Source organism: Dermacentor andersoni, chromosome 6 (genome assembly GCF_023375885.2).
Source record: "Dermacentor andersoni chromosome 6, qqDerAnde1_hic_scaffold, whole genome shotgun sequence".
Lineage (NCBI taxonomy): Eukaryota > Metazoa > Arthropoda > Arachnida > Ixodida > Ixodidae > Dermacentor > Dermacentor andersoni.
Window position 1 is genome coordinate 66,961,448 of NC_092819.1, and position 23,296 is coordinate 66,984,743.

Consider the following 23,296-nt stretch of genomic DNA (forward strand, 5'->3'; position numbering starts at 1 on the left):
TCGTGCGGCAAACCAGCGAGCTGGAGACGGTGGCGCCCGCGAGCCGCTGCTGCTGCCTGGGTGCCGCAAAAGCAACGGCGTGAAACAGCGAGCGCGTTTCATTTGCGCGCCAGCAGTCAGACCACGAACGTATACGTGCCCGTGGACACGAAGCGGCGTCACTAATCAGCATGAAAGCCAACTCCGAATGACTCGCATGCGGAATTCGGAGCCAAAAGGTGATCGAAGGGTTATCGCATTATCGTACGGAGCATCCAATTACGAGCTTCCGGGCTTGTGGCGGACGACACGTGCCGTGAATGCAGTCGGACTGCGAAATGGCCGCGCTAGTTCTAGTTACCTTCCTTACTTATATGTATGAAAGCGATTTTCCTCTCTGGACCACCGATAATTTGCTTGTCGTGCCGTCTTCGTTCCGGCGGTGAAAGTGTAAGCGCTTGAGTAATAAAAAAAAATAAATACAACGCTCAGAGTGGGCTGAATTCAAGCTTACCCCGCTACCCCTTCTATACGTCGAGCGAATTAGCTATTTCTTTCATGTGTCGGCTATCCTTCGTTGTTAATAAAAAAAAGCTCCTGGTCGGTAATCTGTCTCTGAAACCATATGCATCGGAAATCCAAAGAAAATTCTCTCAGAACCCATCCTACGATGAATGTGGACGTTAATGATTTAGCATTGAAGCCACGTAGCCACATAGCGTATTGCAACCAGCGAAATGCGCCACGCATAAGGCGTGTACTGCAGCCGCGATCCTCTCACGTGACTCCCAATGCGCACACTGCAACATCTAGCGGCTCCGCCGTGAAGTCTACACGTACCCTTCGAGATTCGTGGAGTCCCAGTACGTGCGAACACTGACATTTTTTTCCCATTGCTGCCCATGCGCATTCGCGGCGTAGCACGCTAAAGTATCGGTCTTCTGTGCTTGAGGAACCGGTGTAACACGGATTCGACTCAGCCCAGACAAGGATATATTTTAAAGGATTTTTTTAGAGTGTGGCAACATGCACATTCTGAGGGATTGACCAAAAATGGGCGCATACCCGGTGGCACGCACGTAGTTGTCTATTCCCAGTGGTCCAAATTGTCTGTTCGGGCGCAGACATAGTGGCGAGAGTGGTGGCACGAAAGAGGTTAGATACAAACGTTCCGCTAAGTGTGCGAAATACAAATAGAATGCCAATCGCACTATAGATAAAGGGAGTGGGGAAGAGGGGCCGACATTCGGTTGGGGCGTGACCTCAGTACTACAACAGGTCCTCATTTTCCTCGCCTCTATGGAAATCATTTTTGCATCACCACCCAAGGCTCAGGCAGTACCGTGTAATCTACAGTCGAATCGCATGCGGCAGGTCTGATCAGCCTGCATGGACTTTATCACGCGAGTGCGAACAAAATGCTGATGCTTCTCAGCCGTAGGACATCAGTTGCCCCCACGTGTTGCAGGCTGCGCGCACGCGTTATATCCTCCTGATACACCTTGACAACATGCTGCACATCGCCTTCAACTGTTCTTAAAATTAGCCGAGAAGCGATTACGTAAGATATGCGTCTCACATATAAAATCCGCCGTATCAAAATGGTTTAATCGCGTTTTTGTTGTAAGCTTAACGCTAAAATTGACACTAATTTGATCTATACAGTCGTAGTGTTGATTTGTCAATATGTCAAATGAAAACTCAATGTTCCATATTCATGGCTTTGTATCTCACAAATAAAATTGGTTCTTGCCCCAATGAACGCGAAGACGTGGCTACCTTATGCATGCGCATGGAGGCACTGCGTTTGGCATCTGAGCTCGGTATTTCTAAAAAAGATGTATTCACTTGTCCAACGCGTGGCAGTCACTCAAGAACCAAAATTGGATTTGAAAAGTGATTATGTACCTGAGCTGGCTCTGGGGTTCTCAACGGGACATTGAAAATCAGAAGTTATCGTCGACCTCGTCATCGTTTTCACGCCAAGTGATTCGACGCAACAGACGTCGTCTTGCCTGTCAAACGGCTGTGGCTCGCGGCAAAACATCATTCTATGGGCGCGCAACGAGGCGGATGGCTTCGAACATGTCGGCGCTCCTCAGCTCAATTAGCAAACACGTGAGCCAGATTGAGCGGTGCCTGCCTCGCTACGTTCACACGATAGGCTGATGCTCCTTATTAGCGAGCGGCTAATTACTTCACCCATTGGATGCAGCCAATTTACATAATGTCTTCATTCACACGCGCCAAGCAGGAGCGCGATGCTCGACAAAAAAGGTTGGCATGCCAGTATACGTCGAGCTAAGCGCTGGTCTAGGGATAAGGGAACAAGCCCGTTCGAAGCCCCAAGGCTCGATTTTCACGCACTGGAAATGCCGCAAGAACGTCTGATGTCGTTACAGCCTTTGAGCTGGCCTTTCACTCACACTGTAGCGACTCACTCAAAGGAAGCTGCAATAGCTTTAACTGCACGGGTGTGCAATGTTTCGAACATTCCGGATAACATATATACGGACTTATTCAATTCGTTCCTGGAATGCACCACCATTCGCAAAAAATGAAGATTTTTAAAGTAGTTTTCAGCTTAATTCTTCACACAGCCAACGTTGCGCGTTCAAACTTAAAACTGAAGAAAAATGCGCCCACTTTCATCCCGCTGTTCCAAGTTTGACATATTACGCTAGAAATTTTATAGAGCAGCAGGCTACATCGCTCAGAAAGCGAGGTTTGCAGCTATAGGGTGCTTATTTTCGCATATATTTCGCTCAGACATAGCATTCGGCAGTGGACACTGTTTCGTAGTTTTTATAGATGCTGCTGTGATAGGTTGTCGTCGGATTAAATAAGTAATACGCTTCATTGTAACAATATTTGGTGTGATAGCGGCACTCTCAGCCACGACCATCTCAGAGAGAGAAAGAAGGTCTGCTTTTCTTCTTCACTGTGCTATTTTCGCATACGACGCTCATTTCGTATTGAGTCTCGAACAAATACTCACGTACCCAATGACCCACAAGATTGTCCCGTTAATCTTCATTCTTACAATTTATGAGCACTTCTCCTCCGGAGAGCAGTGAATATGCAAACCGCTTGTTTCTTTATAATAGTCGATCCATTTATACTTGAATCATCCTTGTTTCATTATCTGCAATTTACTGGAACTTGCTAAAATTGTGAAAATAATATGCGAACACCGTTTCTTATTAATGTCTGAAAATCACGTCGATTAACCAGAAATTACACAAAAAGGATTCAATATATGATTGCATTTGAGTCACTTCAGTCACTCTTTAATTCCTATTCTATTTGGTATTAAGGATTACATTTTTCACACCCCTAGTCTGAAGACTTTCGAACAAACATATGGCTGCCGTCGTTGCGACTGCCATCGTTATCAAGCCTATATATGCAAATGGCCCGTAACAGCAAGCTCTTTCCCAGCGATCTGTATTTACCATAATAATCCGTCAGTCGGATCTACCCTGTGCATGAAGTTCAGTTTTTTTCCTCACTCCTCCTAAACATTTGCTGCGGAGTACAATGGTGGGCTGAAACCCCGATCTTCGAGTACTACTCCCTTTGAGCCGCAATCGCAAGAATACTTAATTCTGTGCCAATGCCAACACATCTCTTTCAGACGATCGGCGCGCCTCGCATCGCGTAGTATACGCGCTCACGAGGCCACGTTCGCGCAAAAGCACTCGCACGTGTGCCAGTTTGCAATTGGCCACAGACGCTGGAACGAGACGAAACTGTCCCCCTCACCACTGTCCACCGCGTCGTTGCTTCTGCCTGCGTACAAATTTCCCCACAACCTTTCCCTCGACAAGCACCAAACACTGCGTTCGTCCGAATCAAGCGTCTTTCATTTCTCTAGATCACTTATCGTCATCATCGTGGGATCGCTGATTGGACGTTCCACGGCGTGCGTTCGCATGAGCTCTACCTTAGAGCACAGCCTGCCCGAATGCTGCAGCCCATAGATACGAACATTTCAAGACCTTATTGTCTTGAAATGTATGCTGCGTGCGGCATAAATGACAATAAATGTGGTTGTAAGCACTGCATTTCCTTTAAATCGATTACACAATCGCTTGACAAAGATTCCAAAGTGTCCGTAGGATGCGCAGAATTGTTATTATTATTATTTTTTTTTTTGCCTTTGTAGAACTGACTGACTTCAGAATCTTCTCTAGTGGTCTCGTGAGCGATGTGCATCAAGTCAAAGCAAATCCTAGAACAGCAGCTTGGGCTTTTTGGCTTTCTATCCTGGTGTTAACAGCGCAAAAAAACAAAGAACGTAGAGGGCTGACACTAGACGAGAAAACGACACCACGAGCAGCGCTCGCGGTGTCGTCTTCTCATCTCGCGTCACCCGTCTACGTTTCGCGCTGTTAACCCCAGGACAGCAAATCCGAAGCGTCCTGCTGCTTTATTCACTTTCTTTTTCCGTTGTAAAATTGACTGCCCAAACATCTTTGCTTCGCTGCTCTGTTGCTGTAACGCTGCGTGCGCATATCAAGCTGCAGCTGCTACTCGCAAAATTCGTTGGGCCAACACAGGGCGAGTGCTGGAGAACGTCTTTCGAATGGAGCTAGCGCGTGGCTTCGAGACGCTGCGGCGACCGGTGTTGGCTCCCGCGAGAGCACTGTGCGGACACTTTACGAATGCCCTCGCTCGCCTAATGTAATTTGCCGTAGGAACGTGCCAGCAGGTCTGTCTGCGCAAACTGAGTTAAGAGCCCGCGGAAGCCGTCCTTTAAGTATTCAAGCACTTTCCGGAAGATTGTGTCGCAACCCCCGCCGTCCATTTCAGCATCAACAAATAAATACGATGTACGCTGCGCTAATACTGGGCTAGGCCGTCTCCTATCCTGCCGTCTTCACGACGGGCAGATGTGTGTGCATATGAAGGGGTGGGCTTATGGATGGGCGAACACTTAAATGCTTCCCGTTCGTATCGGTCTTGCGAGATGCCATACCACGAAGAAAATAAAAGTTGTACGACCGTTATGCCCTCACATCTATTCTCTCACCCTCCACAGAACATTTTCCCAACTTTCTTTACGTCGACTATTTGCACCTTATTGCCCAGTTGTTTAATCCCAAAGCATCCTGTATGTCGGTGTGCATTCTGTCTTTTAAGGTAGCGATCACGTTAGGCTCACATTAATATTTTATCACTATTTACCATTGGTTGCATGAAGCTAGTGGCAAATATCATCTGCATTCACAACTTTTACCTGCAGCATTTCATCTTCGTATACACTGCCCTAGCCAACTTCAAAACATAAAGCGCGTGTTTTGCCTGATTTCACCTGTTTCCACCGTTACCATACGTGTGCTGTCGAACATGACGACAAGTTCTCGGAAACACTGATTGTGAAATCTAGACGCTTGGGCTCGCTAAGTAACCTTTCGATGAAGCTACGTGACACTCTTCTGCATGGTAACAGCGGCGTCCCCGCTTATCGAAAATGTGGCCTAAGGCTTCGCTACACATACTTTGACCTATACATAACAGATTTTGAAACTGGAATTATAACGTGCGGACGTTATCACATGGTATCAGTGACCACCTTCCTTGATGGTAAAATACTTGATGGCAAAAAAGAAACAATTTCAAAAACAAGAAACAGCAGTGCGCTTACTGGCCGTCAATTGCCGAGACAAGTTTAGATGCCTTTAGAAACGAGCTACTTTTTTTGTGGTCTTCGAGGGATTCTTAACATTGAAGAAGCCTATAACAGTTTCATGAATCTCGTGGTAAAATTATACAGACGTCACTGCTACGGAAAAAAAAATTAACGTTGGCAGAAAAAATGACAAATCCTTGGACAACGCCCGACCTGTGTAAATTAAATATATGCTTCAAGAATAACTTATACCACGACTTCATTAAAAGTAGAGGATCTAATGTCCTAAAGCAACATAAGACGTACCGCAACAAACTAAACGAAGCAATCAAGGCGACTAGGTCGCGATACATTCAGTTGGAACGCGAAGGTTGCTCGCGCAAAACCGGTCTCGGGTGGAAGAAATTAAGTTCACTCTTAAACCGCAGTAAATTATTTAAGGGGGTATGGATCCCCCGTAAATAACTGAATAAGTTAAGTGGATTTCAAATATCCGGCGATGCTCTTGCAATTTGTTTTAACAGTTATTTAATCGCTAGTACAAACACGGGTTTTCTTGATAATTTTCGAAATTTGTTCCTGAAAAATACACTTCTTTGTCTTTACGGCTTGTTGTTGAGGAAGAAGTTCGCACTTTTTTTATTTCACGGAAGCATAGCTGTAGGTGCGATGTTGACGGCACGCGAATAGGGCCGATTAAATATGTGCTAGATATTTTGCCTCCGTATCTTACTCAGATTTTTAATGTTTGCTTATCGTCTGGCGTTTTTCCGAGAAGAATGTGAAGTATGTCAATACGAGAGTGATAGTTATATTTAAAAAGGGCAATGAGAACGATATAAAGAACTATAGGTCGATTTAGGTCTTGCGTATCTTTTCCAAAGGACTCCAAAATCTTATGCACTGGCAAATAAATAGTTGTCTAGAAAAAAAAATGCACCATATTATATCAACTGCGCAATACGGCTTTAGAAAGTTTAGGCCTACGGAACTTACACTTTTGGAACAAAAGGGATTTAATTTGTCACAGTCTGAAGAAAAACATTTAGTGCTCGCTATTTACATGGATTTTACCAAGGCTCTTGATGACATTGACTATATTATAGTCCTTAAGAAACTTGAAAGAAACTTGTTATGTTATCGCAGTTCGCGGTTTAAAGTTGATCACGTCTTACTTAAACGACAGAAAACAGATTGCACAAATTCAATGTTTCCGATTGAACTTGTTAACGATTGTTACCGATGTTACCGATTGAACCTCTTCTTTTTAATCTATACATTAACGATTTAGTAAACATCCACACAGAAGCGAAATATGTTTTATACGCTGATGATGTGACGGTATTCTGTTTGTAGAGGCTATAACGAACTTCGAATGAAATGAGGCTTGATTCTCTCAACTGCATAAATAGCCTGACGTAAATAATTTAGAAATAAACGCAAACAAGACGAAATGTGTAGTATACAGACCAAATAATAAACAAGTACGTGGCGTCCTTAACCCCTTATATGGAGAGACAGCTATAGAGTTGGTTAGCAGTATTAAAATATTGGGGGTATCTTTTGGGCAAAATAGACAATTCCAGAGCATAGCCCCGCAGACACGTGTTTGGACAGACGACAGATGATGGACACAAAGTTGGCCATAATACCAAACTTCCTGGCGCCCAGGGAAGTGTGCTGGTGCTCGAAGCTTTCAAACTGGTTCGGCAAGTCTGCTGAAAGAAAACACGAGTTTGCCACCTAAGAGAGAGGAGGTTTCAAGTCACGAAGAGGGTGGCGAAAATTGCCTGCCAAAACGTGCATGTTCGCGCTACACTGAAATGTCAGACAATGCCACATTAGTCCTCGGCATCTCGATCAATATGTCGTCAATAAGACAGACGTCGTACACCCATTCCACCATCACTATATGTCCAAAATTTTGTAGATAAAGGACGAAGCTTCTTGTCGCTCCTCGCCGGTTCATCTTTCAGAGCAATTATGGCAAGGATGCAATTCGTTTTCAGTAGTTTGTAGCACGTTGCGTGCGACTAGGCGCGCACTTAGGCTGATGCCATAACACATGTATGTTGGCCGCAAAGACGAGTCTTCGCAACGGGGAACGTTTTGTTTTGCTACGGAAATCCGCGCGCACTTAAAGCATGCTGTTACAGTCAGCATGAGGCACCGTAGAAAAACTGATTGGGATACAAAGACCAGCTTACAACTCAAGGAGTGTCAGGCTTTAACGAATTCTGTGTTTAATGAAAACTGCAGATGCTTGCGTGGCTGACGGCCTGGCATGCAACTCTAGGTGTTGGGTGAAAGTTATGTTGCGAAAGGTGATCGGATAAACACAAAAGAGATGAACGGGACGGGAAAGGGCAAGGAGGTTAATCGGATAGGACTCTGGTTTGCTACCCTGCAGTGGAGGAAGGGTAAGGGGAAAAAAAGACGGACAGTACAGTGGATAGAAACGAAAAAAAAAACACAAAAAACACACAAAATCGACGCATACACCTACAGGCACGCTATAGCTGGGCCGTAGTCCTCAAATATATCCGAAGCGCTTTTGTACCACGCAGCGCGGGATCAGTGTTTCGCCGTGGCCCAGTTAAGAATGTCCCGCAACGGACGGGTGAGCATCATTTCTGCTGCTCGACAAATGGGGAGATAACTTATCACAGAGACTTGGACGCAAGGACCGCGGATATGGAAACGTAAGCTTCTCAATAAATATGAACACTGCAGGACATTGACAACCAATGAAGCGAGCAAGGAGATCAACATGACGTGGTAGCTTTATTTGTAGAAACTATGAACGGCGAGATGTACATGGGACACGATACAAAAGCGCAAAAAATAATAATAAACCACAAACATTTTTGATACGTATACTTTACGGTTCTAAACAAAGAACCGCGCCGAGGCATAATGTCGTCAAAAACAGCGGGCAGCATTGCATCCACACGTCGCCGTTTTGGCTGCCGTGGGACGAGAAAATTTTGCTTGTGAAGGTATAAAACTTACTCACGACGAATACTAGCCTCATACATCGAAGCTTTTAAAAATCTTCCTCCGCTTTCTTTTTTCTTTTTTTGTTTTTCACCGCGCGGAGAGTATAAGACAGTGTCAACACATTTTTTTAGCTTTACACTATGCAGAAAGATATATATATATAGTTGACAAAACCGTTGGGGGTGTGGGGCGGTAAAGGAAAACCGACCCTCGGGCTGCCAACGCTATCGAATTTCAACATGCTTAGGGGCACAATGCCCGATGCTCGCGGGTTTTCAGAGCACATATCGCTTTTTCTCTCTTTCTTTTTTTCGATACTTCTCTTGCTGCTCGCCTACGCGCAGGCAGATCTTAAAATTGCCCCGTGCCTACCCACGCTTGGTGCGTTGCGCCACTAAGTTTCTCGCGTCGTGCTGATTGCAACGCGTAGTTTCCTGTCCTCGCATTTCCTTGCGGTGCTTGACGGTTTGGAAAAAGCAGATCATTTTACCGCAACGTCAAGTCACGAATCTCACGTTTTATATGGAATTTGCTGATACCTTCTAGGCTTCCATTATTTCCTGAATTTCTGTGTGTCAAATTCCCGCTTTCTCAATTTTTTATGGTTTCTTTTTCGTCTTTCTGGTTACTAGAGCAAAAATGCGACCACTGATCATACGCCCTCGAGCTATCACCCGTTCAGATAAAAAAAAAGCGGAATGTTAAAATGAGCTGGCTTCTTTGCGGACTAGCGTATGCGAGCACGAATGTGCCGTGTCGTGCTCGTCTGCTATTTTTCAACCACTCATCCATTCTACGGGCACCATTCCAACTTTGATAAACCTCAAAACCGAGACCGATAAAAAAGAACGAAGGATAACGAAGACAGTCGTGGCAGCTATCAACACGACGCTTCCAATTTTCGATCCGTGTGAATGCTTCTTCTCCGCAGCAAGGATAGGGTGTTTTCCGGAGCGACTCGGTAGAATTGCCAAACTTATTTTTTTTTGTTCAGATTCACTCATAAGAGGCAGAACTTTTTAAAATTCCGGTCCCTCGTTCTTTCTGGTCCCCACAGCACTACAACATGATTCCTTGCGTTCTTTTTTGTTTTTCTGCTTTTTCTTGAGCGTACGTCATTGTGCCTTGCTTCCTATGACACTTCTTTCCGCATAGAACGTTTCTGACGCGCAGCTGAGCTGTGTTTAATATGCCAGCTAGCCTTGTTCAAACAATTTCAAAGGAGATAGCACTTGCAGAGCCTTTTATCGAGTATCGGCATGGATAAGAACGATAAGACGATGTTCAACGAGGAGAACATCTTCAAGCACATAAAAGTGATAAGGAAGAGAACCGGAGGTTATAGCAGGCTAAGTATAGTTTGCTAGCCTGCATTAGAGAAAGTGAGCAAAAGGAGAAGGCAAGACTGACAGAGAGAATGAAAAATCAAACAAAAAGGCTTTAGAAAAACGGAGGAGCATGCCTGTTCAGTGTAATGAGTGTGCAGAAAGAGCGAACAAACAAATCAACAAACAAGCTAATGAGCGAAGCGTATAACGATCAAATTGGAGAACGCGAAAAAAATAAAAATATAGACATTCCAAAATATGACATAACACGGAGCGCGGGACGTTGACTGTTTACTCGTATATCCTTGTTCACGTGTCCGTACGGCTTTGTATTACCATTATTGTACTGACATCGTTATTTTTGCTAGTTCTGCGGCACTTATTTCGCTATTATTTATGTTTCTTATATGTCGGAACATTTATTACTGGTTCATGCTTTTTCATCGTAACCTTATCTATATAATTGTGGAATTCCCCGCCTGTAGGTTATTGCCGTATTCCTCGGACTTTTCGTCGTAATGTATTTCCACATTGCATAAATTGCTCCAGCATGCATTTTTGGATAATATCCTCTTCTGTGTCATCGATGCGAAGAAGGTCAAAACAGACCTGATCGTCGCTGCATGCAGTCTCTCACAAAGCGGGATTCATCCCGTGACGCGGCGGGTAGATGCCAGTAATAAGCAATCGAATCAGCTTCTGTGGTGACGTCAGTTTGCAAAACAGTACAAGCCACTCCAATCGACGGCAATGAACTCGTGCGGGTGATGCAACCAACACACCTACTCCTTCTCCCCTTTGCGGTCATGACGAAGCTTTATTTTTCCTCCTATGAGGACATATACCACATTGCAACAGTTTATTTTCTAAGTAAACTGATTGGGGAGTGACAGCACGAAATATCACTTTCGCGAAGTTACGTGACCCCCCCCCCCCCCCCCCCGTGTCGTGGTGTTCTAGAAATAAAAAATATACAGCAGAATAAAGAAGTTGGAATCTATATACAGCGAAGCCTCTTGCGAGCGTATAAAGAGGGGAAACGCGAGTCTACGCATGCGCCCACCCAAACACACGCACACAAGCGCGGGCGCACACAAATTATACCAAGTCCTTTGTTAAGCGGAGTTGCTGACTACTAGCGGGTACGACGGACGCCTTGAACGCATCATGGTTTATGAGGCAACATGCGCGCATGCACGTAGCGCAATTTGAATCCATTCTACCCGCAAGAGGCGTTTGCTTCCTCATTACCGTGCAGCCCCGGATGCGCGAAGGCGAGCTTTCTGGTTCTTTTTTTTATCTTCCCACCGCACGGCCGGCGCTGCGGATGCAGGGAGGTGAGCGTCATCTGGTGGTGCTGGAAGGAACCCAGCGGCGCGCGCGTCGCGCGTGCTCCGCTCTGATTGGCTGGCCTATTCGTCAAGGGTGGCAGCCAAGCCCACGGTCGCGGAACCCAGCGAGGTTTGCAAAGAAAAGCCTCGCTTTTAGAGAGCCTGCGATGGGAATGGGCCATAACAAAAAAGAGGCAGCGGGTCCCAATTAGTTCACCCAGTATACCGCGTCCATATCGTAAATCTCACTATGATGAAAATTATGACGAGTTGTTGACACAGCAAGCACTATGTAGCAACAGAGCAAGGAGACGCGGCACAAAGATGTAGAAGGCCGCGGGACAAGTCAATGATCTGTACTATGTTTTGCCCCCTAAAATTGAGATCAGTGGGACAAGCGCTTATACCGTGGGCTATAAGATGCATTAAATTACACGCAGGAAGCCAACTCAGACGTCTTACTCTGTTAAAGATTTGCAAGAATGCATTGAATATTAATTTATTACGCAAAAATACGCTTATTACAGCTTAAGATATCTAATGAAACACGTGTGCGAAGTCATATGCTAATAAGCCAAGAATTATTACATACTAAGTGATTGTCGGGAACAACACACGCAAATTTGCTGTAACGTACATCAGTCGATATTCCTAAGGTAAGGCCGTACATCAAAAGTTGGAGTTATAGCTGACTGGCATCTTCAACATATGAATTAAGGTGCAGTCATCGCATAAGTAGAATAGAAAGCATACTCTGCACGGCTACATTAAGAAACATCGGTATCCCTAAACTTCACGCGGTGGTTCCAGCAAACCATATTCTGGACCCGCATTCCCAAAGAGCTCTTACTCTCTTCTGATAGAACCGTTCGTGAAAGAAAATTTCACTTAATCCGGATGCTGTACATGTTAATGAATGCGGCCTGCCAACGGAAAACAGCACTTGCTAACGAAGCACTTCGCGAATTCGGCCCCTTTTATTGTTTTGCGGTACGTTTCAAATTCAAATTGAAATTCAAATTCTTTATTTTTTCAATAAAAATACAATAAAAGTGTGTCCAGTAATGTTTGGACGCGTAGCCGCAGGCTAGTTATGGGTCCAAGAAATGAAATTATATAATGCAGACACTTCCTCACAAACAATAAAAACTTGGAAAAGTAGAGAGGGGAATATATACATAATACAGATGACAAAAAGAAAGCATAACAAGAAACAGTTGATTCAATTAAAAAACATCATGTATGTTATATTATTATAATAAATGAGATGTAAACAGCAGGTAGATGTCTTTTAACATGTTTAATGCATGCGCTGAAAGAATTTTTTAGCTGCAAGTGCAAAATTTTGAGCGTATTTTATTTCTTGTGGAAGAGTGTTCCATATCTGAACACCAATGAAAGAGAGCCGTCGTTCTCCATAAACGTTGTGCGTTATCGTGGTTTAAGAAGAACTGCAGATTACTGAAGATTTTTTCATGTTTCAGCGGCGTACTGAAAGTTTGTAAGGATTATCGAAGCTAAGTGCACGAAAGCTTTACGTTTCAATAACAAAAATTGCAGCTCTTATACGTCCCAAAAATAGCAGTTGGTTCCGAAGCGCTTGTTGCTTTAGTTGTTGAAAGTATAAGTATAAACACATATTGCGCACTACCGCAAGGTTAATGCTTCATAGTGGGCTTTATGATGGAGCACAACCTACATTATATATGTCAAAGACGTTGATTCACTATAGTAGGGAAATAGGCTTACCTGCAGAAATAAGTGTTGCGCTTGCTTTCAGCCAAACGCGCTCAGCGGAGGCTTGGTCAGATAAAATTAGCTATTCCACGTTTCACCTGATACATACAGATGAGTCCTGCTTCTTTCGAGCATGCGTAAAACGTGCTGCCCCATAATTTGCTTCTGGGTATACGCCCTTTTCAGCATGACGAAAGGCTTTTACCAAAATGGCGCCGCGCTCCCAATCTCGTTACCAAAGCAAGTAGAGAGTCCTCTCAAGCAGCTTACGGTCGCCTAGCCCCTTTCGGTTGAGTAAGCTCCTTAACTTTCGCAGCATAGCAAAGTGCGTGCGCACTAAATTCAAAACCTTAAAACATACGCTTTCTCTGTCACTAAATTGAAAAACTCTTTCTTATATTTTTTGTAGAGCCAGCTTATGCCTTATACCTTTTTGTGCTTGGCAATCACACGCAAGCCCGCTTCTTGGTGCAAAACACGCAGACAGAAAGCTCATGTGATGGAGTTCCTGCTTCACTTTCGGCTGGGAAAACAGTTTCACGGTAGCCTGGTTGTACGTTTGAACAGAGCACTAAAGGACCGAGGAAACAGCGCGAAGGGGACCGTAAATGCAGTAAACATTTCGTCAATCAGTCCCTTCAGTCGGATTTCTTACCTGAGCGCGTGCGCGCACCTGAAGCTGCGCAAACAAAGCAAAAGCCAACCCTGTACACTGGCTTGCTTCGATCATATGCTTCAAAGATTAGCGCGAGGTTCCATACACAAGACAGAAGCTAGGGCACAGGCGGCTTTTTTTTCTTCTTCTTCCCCTGGAATTTGAACCAACTCGAAATTCTTTCCGATGCGTTGCACATTGGTTTGAATGTATGTGCATGTGGTACTAGAAACTGGAAAACCGAGCTCTTAGCCACCGCGAATAACGAAAATATTCCTCTCTGCGGTGGAGCCAAAAAGACAAAGGATGATAGATTTTTTTATTCTTATTCACGGTGCCATAGAGCTCGTTTTCCCACTTTGTTCGGTTCACGGTTCTCACTGCTGCCGGTTTCGGAGTTTTTATGCGAGTAGAAAGGTTCGCGTTCTTTCCTTTTTCTCGTCGTTTGATCTATTGGTTTATATTATACCTGTAGTAGCGTGCCAAATGTTTTGTTCGGCTAAGCTCCCCACCCATCGTTAAAATTTATGTCATCAGCACGCACGTAATTTCACTACTGTCTGATATTACGGTTTTCTTGTGATACATACTTGGAATACGCAAAATAGGTACGCGGCGGGCGGTCTATGCGGCGAGACTAAAGTACGGCGGAAATTCGTGTTCAAGGGACTACTGCTCTATAGGTTAGCGGACTGGCATAATGCAAAGCCAACTATCAGAGAAATTTTACTTGCGGGACCTGAATGCAAGATATCATATATCTTTGCTCACTACTGTGTATATACTTCCTCGTTAGTCAGAGAGCTAGCTTCCACTAAAGTTAGCATTCACGAACAGTTATCTGTATCCGGTAGGACGCATCACTGGTCGCTGATGTGATAGCTGTGGCACTGTAGATACAATTGAACACATAATAATTGAATACCCCACATAGCCAAACGAAGTATTTTGTTTGAGTGCGAAATGGACAATATTTGTCACGAATTGCTAACGTTACGTGGCATCTTAGGTCTCCCATATGCCCCACGTTTCAATACAGCGGCTGGCTTTGGATTCATTGTTCCCATAACTCCCAGCAATACGCCTTCTCGGAGCATTACAAAAGGTTCACTTCGTGATGTAGAAAGGCCTCAATTTTTCGCCATCGTCTCATCCGTAAATATCGTTATTACGTTTACTCCCCAAATTAAACCTTGGCAGCGCGCCAGAAGGTGCTTTCATTGGTTGAAGCATGCGCTTCCACCAACGGAAGATGATAGTTAAGTCACGGTTATTCAAAGCTCGGTTCCATTGAACAACATCAGATGGTCTTGCCCTTTCTGCACCACGCGTGGCTGAAATCAGCACCCCACAGTGGGCGAAACCACCAACCCACCGACAAACCAACCGAACGCATGCAGTCACCATATCGTGGAATGTCACGGAGGAAGCGAGACCCTCCGACTCCCAAGCAATCCAGCGAGATCGAGAGCAGGAACAGCCCAGCCTGCCCCAGCAGTCCTGTCTCGCGTGCCGCTGGAGGCAGCAGCCCGCCGACGTAGGCGAGATTACTCGTAAGTGCGCGCCGAAGCAGACGCAAAGCGGCACATAAGCGCGACGACCCTATATACTTCGAGCCGGGCAGAGACAGAGGCACACCGTGTTAGAGGCCACTACCGCGTGCTTGAAGCCTCCCAGGCAGGAGCGAGGTGCCGGAGCGGGCAAGCGAATGCACCGGCCAGAGTGGAGGCTGCAACCGAGGCATTCACCACATAGTCTCTGAACAATCCCTTCGAATACAATTACTCGGTGAGCGATCGACGTGCCAATATCTCCGTCGCAACAATCAATGTACGCTCCTTGGCGAACGCACGCACGCGGCATTCACCACGATCCCGTTGTCACGTTCTGCCCCATAATGTATTATTCTCTCTGAAACCTAGATGGATCCTGAAGAGCCGCTATAGGTGACAGAATACGTGCACTGCTTCGCATCTCGACGTCAGCGTGACAATCATGCGGCGGGTGTGGCTATTTACTGCTGAGGAAACCTGCACGCGGAGCGCTTGGACCTATTCGAAAACACCTGTACGAACGCGGGTGAGGTGTGCGCAGTGCTAGCAGAGAATCAACTCATTGTCGCAGTGGTGCCCTCTAATCCCAAAGCCACCGTCTCACAGGGTGTCTCCTACCTCACCAATGCCTTGCTGCCGCATACAGGCCTCGCGCAATGCTCCTCGTGGTACACTTCAACATTCCAGCAAACAACGTTGATTTCCTGACCGGTATTCAGCAACAACTGATGTTGGAACTGGCCACCCCGCCAGGATCTGTCACCACATATAAGGGAACGTTCATCGACCTCGTCTTCAAGAACGACAACATTATCCGAGCCATTCAGCATATAATGACTCTAGCGTTCTAAAGGCCATCATCACAATGTCAAAATAAATAAAAGCGGCGACAAAACGTTACTCTCCCCCCCCCTCCCGCCCCCTATGTGTACAAAGTAGGGGTGGGCTCATACTCTAAGTTTCGTATACAAATACGATTTTGCGCACTGACTATTCATACTTGCATTATACAATCCCATTTTCAGTATTCTCGAATACCGAATCTCCTTCTCCTTCAGCAGCTTTTTCTTTTCGTTTTGCACAACTACTAAACTTTTTTCAACAACAAATAAATTAGCGTTTTCGGAAAATATTCTTAAAGCATGCCATTAATTCTCGGTAAACTTGTTTGCAACCAAGTTCTAAAGACGTTGAGAGGCTATTCGATCATGCAGTTACTTTAATGACAGTTAGTGATCTTGTGTTCAAAGCTGATCGTAATTGTCCAGGACCTTTTTTTACGAGTTAGGACAAGCACGGTAGGTAATTATCCGGGAGCGAACATTCCGGCTTTATATATTGACACAAGATGATTTCAAATTACGCGCGCCAGCCGCCTCCTGTGTCCGATCTAGTTGCTTACTGCTACCTGCTACAGATAGAGGCAGTGAAGCGGGCAACACGGGCTCGCAAGGCACGCGCAATCGGAGCAATGCGTCATCAGCGCGGGACACGAGGGAAGAAGACGAGGTGCGGGGCTTTTGCAAAAATACTGTGAACGTCGTAGTGAGGCTCTCGCATAGCTGTTTGTCGGGCACAGGTTCGCCCAACGTAAAGTCAGTAAAGTACCGTGACTCAACTGCGCGTTACAATATATATATATATATATATATATATATTATACGGGGTACTGTATATTCACCTTAACATGTTCGAAAAGACATTTTGCACTTACCACTGCACTGTTATTGCTCAATTTTGCAGAAAGATCGCATTTTCGACCCATGTCCTTCAGTGTAACACTTAACACAATTCATTTCCTGGTTTGTAAGAAAAAAGTCGCAGTCTCGCCCGAAAGACAGAGCATCTTGCAATAGCAACTTAGTACAGAGCTATACGAAATATGGATAGTAGTTTTATCGCCCGTATGAATTCACATTCGCTGACTAACTAAATTAACAGGCCTGGTGGCACGCGCACACATGCAAGCGTGAACACATCTCACTCGATGACCGCGGAAACTACGAGCGCGAATGAGAAAGTCCTTGCTCCTACTTTTTATTAGCCAAAATAAGGTACATACAGGTAATTACAAAAATATACCTACTATTGTACCTGCCCTACACTATTCTTCTACATAGTCCTGACACCGGTTGAGAAGTTTGTCCCATCGCAGCACTAAATTTCGGATGCCCTTGTGGTAGAATTCGTCCTGCTGACTGTGGAACCACCGTCGGACTGCTGTCCTGGCTTCATCGTTGCACGTGAAGCGCTCTCCTGCCAAAAACTTTTTCAGCGTTACGAAAACGTGGAAATCGCTAAAGGCGAGGTCCGGACTGTGGGGCGGGCATGGCGGACTGTATACCGCGCTTCGTGCGAAATAACCGCGCTCGCGGACCGCGCCGAAGCAAGCGGCCGCGGCTCTAGGCATCGGCTTCGCAGTGTGTCAGAATCTTTGGCGGTGGCACGCGGAAAGGAAGCGCCGTCGTCCCCGATAAGCCATAGGCTCGACGCACGGTTGAGAGTGCTGCAATATACGATAGCGCACGAGTGCAGTCACGGGGTCTTATTTCACATTTCGCGGGTTTTCCTTAAACGCCGGAAAATATAGCCACGCGGGATGTACAGTTGCCACCGAAAGTTGGATCGGTCGTTTCTGAATCCCCTCTACAACGCCACGAAACGCAGTTGGCCCTGAAGTGAATATTAAAGATTGTGCATGATTCATCTAGTTAATTGACTAATTAAACGGAATATAAAAACACTCTGAGGAGCGCCACACGACTAAAAATCGACGGTTTGATTGACCTCAGTCTAGTGACTTTTTTTTAAAATCTTTGGTTCAAGTTACATGAAACACCCTGTATATGCGTCTGCATTTGAATATTTGACGGTCGATCATAAATATTTATTATTCCAATTTGTTTTACGCTCGAGAAAGTTGATATTGGCCCAGCTTCACTACAAAGCATTGTGTCCTCTTCCACCACCGCTAACGTTTAAAAATGCGCGTTGCACACCCGTAACCGTCCTCGAGCTTTTCTCCTATTTTTTTTTCCTTTCTTTTTCCGGTTCACAGTGGAACCTACTACTACCTTTTCCATTCCCTGTGCCGAGTAGCGAGTCGAAGGTCATATGCAAGCCGGCAGACTGCTGACCCAATTAGGAGCCAGGAGATGAAACTAAAGGATGGGACTACGAAATGTCCGGCCAAAATCAGGCTGAGAGCAATCTTTCTGCTTTAACCACGCGTAAACCGCAGGATGCATGCGTCGAACCTATGTGATTGCGAAATTGGCGAGTGCCATCACAGACTACCATATGCTGGTTTATTATTTTACTATACATAAGCGACAAGTGCGTGATAACCTTGTCGAAGGGATACGGCAGCCGCAGCTAAGGCTCGCAGCAAGCCTCGTCCAGCTGTCCGTATGGCGAGCAGTGGCTTTTCCTGCTGCTATTATCGAGGACGGTGATGCGCACAAGTCGGACGAAGCGGTGAAGTGGCGAAGGCTTCGGCAAAGCTATGCGGGCCAGTTGCGGCAAAGGTGTATCACCACAAACCGATTTTTAACAGCTTATTTAACATTACTTGGAACATAGCGCATAATTTCCCTGTATTCTGAGCGGCTGTTGAATCGTATCATTAAAAAGAAAGCCCGATCAACAACTAACTATCAGAGCCAACTATATTTAGCTCTACCGAGCGGTTCAGACGGAGCCTATACTATGCAGACCGAGCATAGCTCTTGTTTTGAAGCGGCGAGTCCCTTCGACGAAACTTCGGCCCGCTCTTGCTGTGCTCTCCCTAAATCTGGCGTGCGGGTGTGCTCTCCACTGTGCGTGCTTGAGCCAGCCTGCAGTACTTGCGTGCCAGCGCGAAAGGTTGCGAACAGTCATGACCAGGCCTGGTTATACTGCAGCCGGGCGCCATACAGAAATATTGCGCGTCGGTTTTGATTTCATTGCCCCCATTCTCGTGAGCTCACGCGACTTCCCGTGGCAGAGAGCGCGGCGCAGTGACTTCCCGTGAGCAGGCCACCCGGTCGAGGCACACCAGGCGCCGAGTGACTCGACTCGCTTCCTGCCAGTTTCGGTTATTAAAACACTGTCGGCCTGGCCACCCCGCTATTCATTTCTTGTCTCTCTTCGGTCGCCCTCATTGCTTTCTTTCTGTCCGCTCTCGTTTCTTTTCGCGTCCCGTTCACGATGCCTCTGCCCTGCACGCGAGCCGGAGAGCGGTGCAAGGCGCCAATCTGCTGCCCCTTCCTACGCAAGAGCGGCGGCGGCGGCAACGGCAGTCACCGCTGCTGTGCCGTTGCGTCGAAGGGGGGGCGGGAAATGGGAGAAAAGGGTGGAGGGGTGCGTCCTTTACAGGTGGCCCCGAGAGTCCCAATCGATGGCCGTACCGAAGGCAGTCGGCCAGCCGGCTGGACGCACGGCCCATGTCAACAATCCCATCTCGGCATGACAACGTCGATCGACGGCGGCCGCCGCTCTGGCAACGGCGGCGCGGGACCGACGCCGACGCGCCAGGCGGCCTCGCGAAGCCGTCGACGCGTACGTTGCGCCGTGGCTACTGAGTGGTCTCGCCGCTTGGGCGCGCCACAGAGCCAACCCGAAGTCGAAGTGTCTAAACGGAAACGCTGGAGTCGATCCACTCGTCCCAATATGAAATGTCCACCATCCAATCGGTTAACTCGTATCTACGGTAGGACAAAGGTGTTCCGCAAGCAAGCAACCGATAAATGTCAAGAAATGCGACGCAGTAGTACTGCCTAGCAGCCCCCCCCCCCCCCCCCCAAAGAAAAAGAGAACATCTGGAAGGCGTTGGCATAGTTCGGCACTATTTGTGGAATTTCATACCCCACGCGGTTACTTTCTAAAAAAAAGTATGCTTCATGTGACTGTTTTACTTTTGCTGTCATTATGCACTTCGTTTACGAATTGGTAGCACTCACTTATTCGTATTGTTGTATTGAGTGTTTTCTTGCAAGTGCTGTGTTGCTTATACTGCTACGTAGAAAAGTGCATGCTGTGCACGCATGCAGTATATGTGCTGCATGTAGAGTGTGCTACATATTTACATCATACGTACAGCCCGTTTTACGTATATATGTTATATGTATAAGAATATGATAGTGTAAGGCACCATGTATAAAGCACTAATCTTGTCGACGAGACAACTCGCCGGCGTCGCAGTCGCGCGCCATCTGCTGTTTATTATTATTTTATGCGTGATCGTATATTCCCCCGCTTTGAAGATTCGCGATGCGGGTGTATGAAGCTCTCCGATAAAAAGTTGACAGAGCGCCAAGAATGACGTCAGCGGCGTAGCTCTCACGGCGGATGCTGGATGACACAGACAAGAGTAGGCGAGCATCGCTGCGGATGACGTCATCAGCACAGATGGCACGGTGCCAACTCGCACTGGTAGGGAGGCGCGGAGCGGATGGCTTTAGCCATCTTCAGCGCCCGACATAACTCGGCGCTCGAAGAGGCGCGTAACGTGTATCGGCGTTCGAAAAGGACAGGCGTTGTTTCATTGCTGCGAAGTAGCGTGGACGGTTCGTGATCTTGCAGCTGAACGGCGAGCTAGAAGGACCGAGATAATACGGAAGCGCCGTCCAGAACAACGTGAGTCTACCGATGCCTAAGTCGTTGCCCAACGTCCAGCCCGGGGGGCGAACGTGGTAGGAAATACATACGGGTTAGGCGGCCCAGGGGACCCCCGGAGAGCGCGCAGCTCGACTAGCGACAAGATGAGCTGGCCGTCCCGCCCAGGTACGATGTCCAAGTCACCGCGGAATGGGCGGAGCAGCGAGAGCAAATATTAACATGAACAATTATATAAACAATAAGAGAATAATAAGATAAACAATCACGGCAGAAATGAGAGAAAGTACGCTGACGCGAAATGCGTATTCACTTCGCCGAAAGATGGTCGCTTCTTTAATTTGTAGCGTACTGCAGGCCGAAATGGTCCAAGTAGCATGGCCTACACGAATATCAAAATATCGGTACTAAAGCGAAAAGAAGGTAGTTTGAAAAAAAAATTACACACAAAAAAATCAGGATCTATTTATACAGTGTGTCGTAAGGTTCGTTTATGTTCTCCTAGTCATACACAGAACACATAAAGAATGAAAACTTATAAATATTAGTTCTGCCAAAATACCGGCTCTGAAGTTGAATGTGTTTGGTAACGTCGCGTAAGTCTTGTAAACAATGGGAAAAGGCACAGTGTATGATGAATAGCCAGTTTACCGTTGAGAAGTAAGCTCGTAATGTTCAAGCGATATTTTCTTCTAGATTTGAGCCGTTCCGTATAAGTATTCATAAGCTGAGTAGGGAGAATCAGTGTGTTTAAATTTAGAATAGGCAAAACCGACAATATTTCGTTGAATCATTTCGAGTTGCCTAATGTTAACTTTAGTACAAGTATCTTTAACAATAGAAGAATACTCAAGACTTGGTCATATGAATTTGAAATAGCCAAGAAGTTAAGCGTTAAAGGACGATTTCAAAGTATTTGTTTTAAATAGCAAGGTTTGAGGAAACTCACGGAGCAAATGTCTATATGCTGATTACAAGGGACGTCATTCGTGATCGTGACGCTAGTTAGGTGGTAGTAAATGATAACCGGTTAGAACCTGTAAAAGTTAACTGGAAATAAATAAATAAATAAATAAATAAATTGTACCTTGTCCCAAATGGAGGCTGCAGGAAATGCATATTTAAGAAAGCTACATAACTGGTTATTGACCAATAGGCTAAGCCTTAACTTATCAAGGACAAACTACATTATTTTTCATCCTATTAATACAGTAGAAAGTATCACTCTGAAAATTTGCTACGACCATACTGAATTAAAGCGTGTTTCAAACCAGAAATTTCTTGGTGCTTGGTTCAATGAGAACCTTTCTTGGAATTTTCACACCACCAAATTAATATCTGATCTAAGTAAAACAGTCGGCTGTTTGTATAAGATATCTCATTTGTTGCCCCCCTGGTTAAAGGTATCCATGTATTACGCACTTCTGTACTCAAGGTCATCATACTGTATGCTTGTTTAGGGGAACTACGACGTCCAGTAATTACCTTAAACTAATTTCAATTCAGAAACGCGCTATGCGTGCTATTGAGGGGTTTCTTGGCAGACCTTCAGATTTACCTACGTGACCGCTATTTCAGAAACATGGCATCCTTAAAGTAAAAGAAGTATATAATTTCTGTCTACTTGAGTACATCCATCACCATAAGTTGTTCTTTTCTTGTCCAGATAATTCCAGCAGCCGTTATGCTTTTCCGACGAAGCGTATAAGCTTGTTCCAATCACACGCACCAATTATGGCAAGCAAACACTAAGCTACCAAATTTCCACGGTAATAAATCAATTTCCCTTTGAAACTGAATATTGCCTTCCACAAAAACGTTTTAAATATACAATTAAAAAATACGTATTGGAACAAACGGAATGAAATATTTATTTAGTCGACAGACTTTGTATTTATTTGTAGTTATTTTACTACCTTTCTCATGTTTTTTTCCATAACGCACAGGTTGCAAGCTTTGTGATATTGTTTCTGTGTTTTAGGACTGAGACATTTATGTTTGTAAAAAAATTTATGTATATTTACACCGCTCATGCGATAAGTTGTGTATTTGATTTATTCTTTTCTAGTCAAATTTGATGCATGTTAACTTACTGCGCCATGCTTTTTACGACGCTTGAGAAATTCATTGTGAATTTGTTGTGAAGTGCTTGTGCACAATGCCAGCTGTTCTACGGGTGCCCAGCACCTTGTCAGGCTCTTGCCTTTCGTCCTGGCGCCTCCTTTTGGTTGAAAAAAAAAATAAACTTTCACTTTCGCTTTAAGAGAAGATAAATAAAGTGGATGGTGGACAGAGGCAAGTCAACGAGGGCCACGCCATGTCGGCAACCCTACACTTTCTAGGCCAGAACAGCGACACAAAGAAGAAATAAAAAAACATTCACGCTCAGGGACAGAAACGTGGGAGGAAAACAAAGGGCGTAGACACGCCGAGGAACGGCACAATCGCGCTGAAGTTGCGCAGTATAGCGTTGTATAGACGCC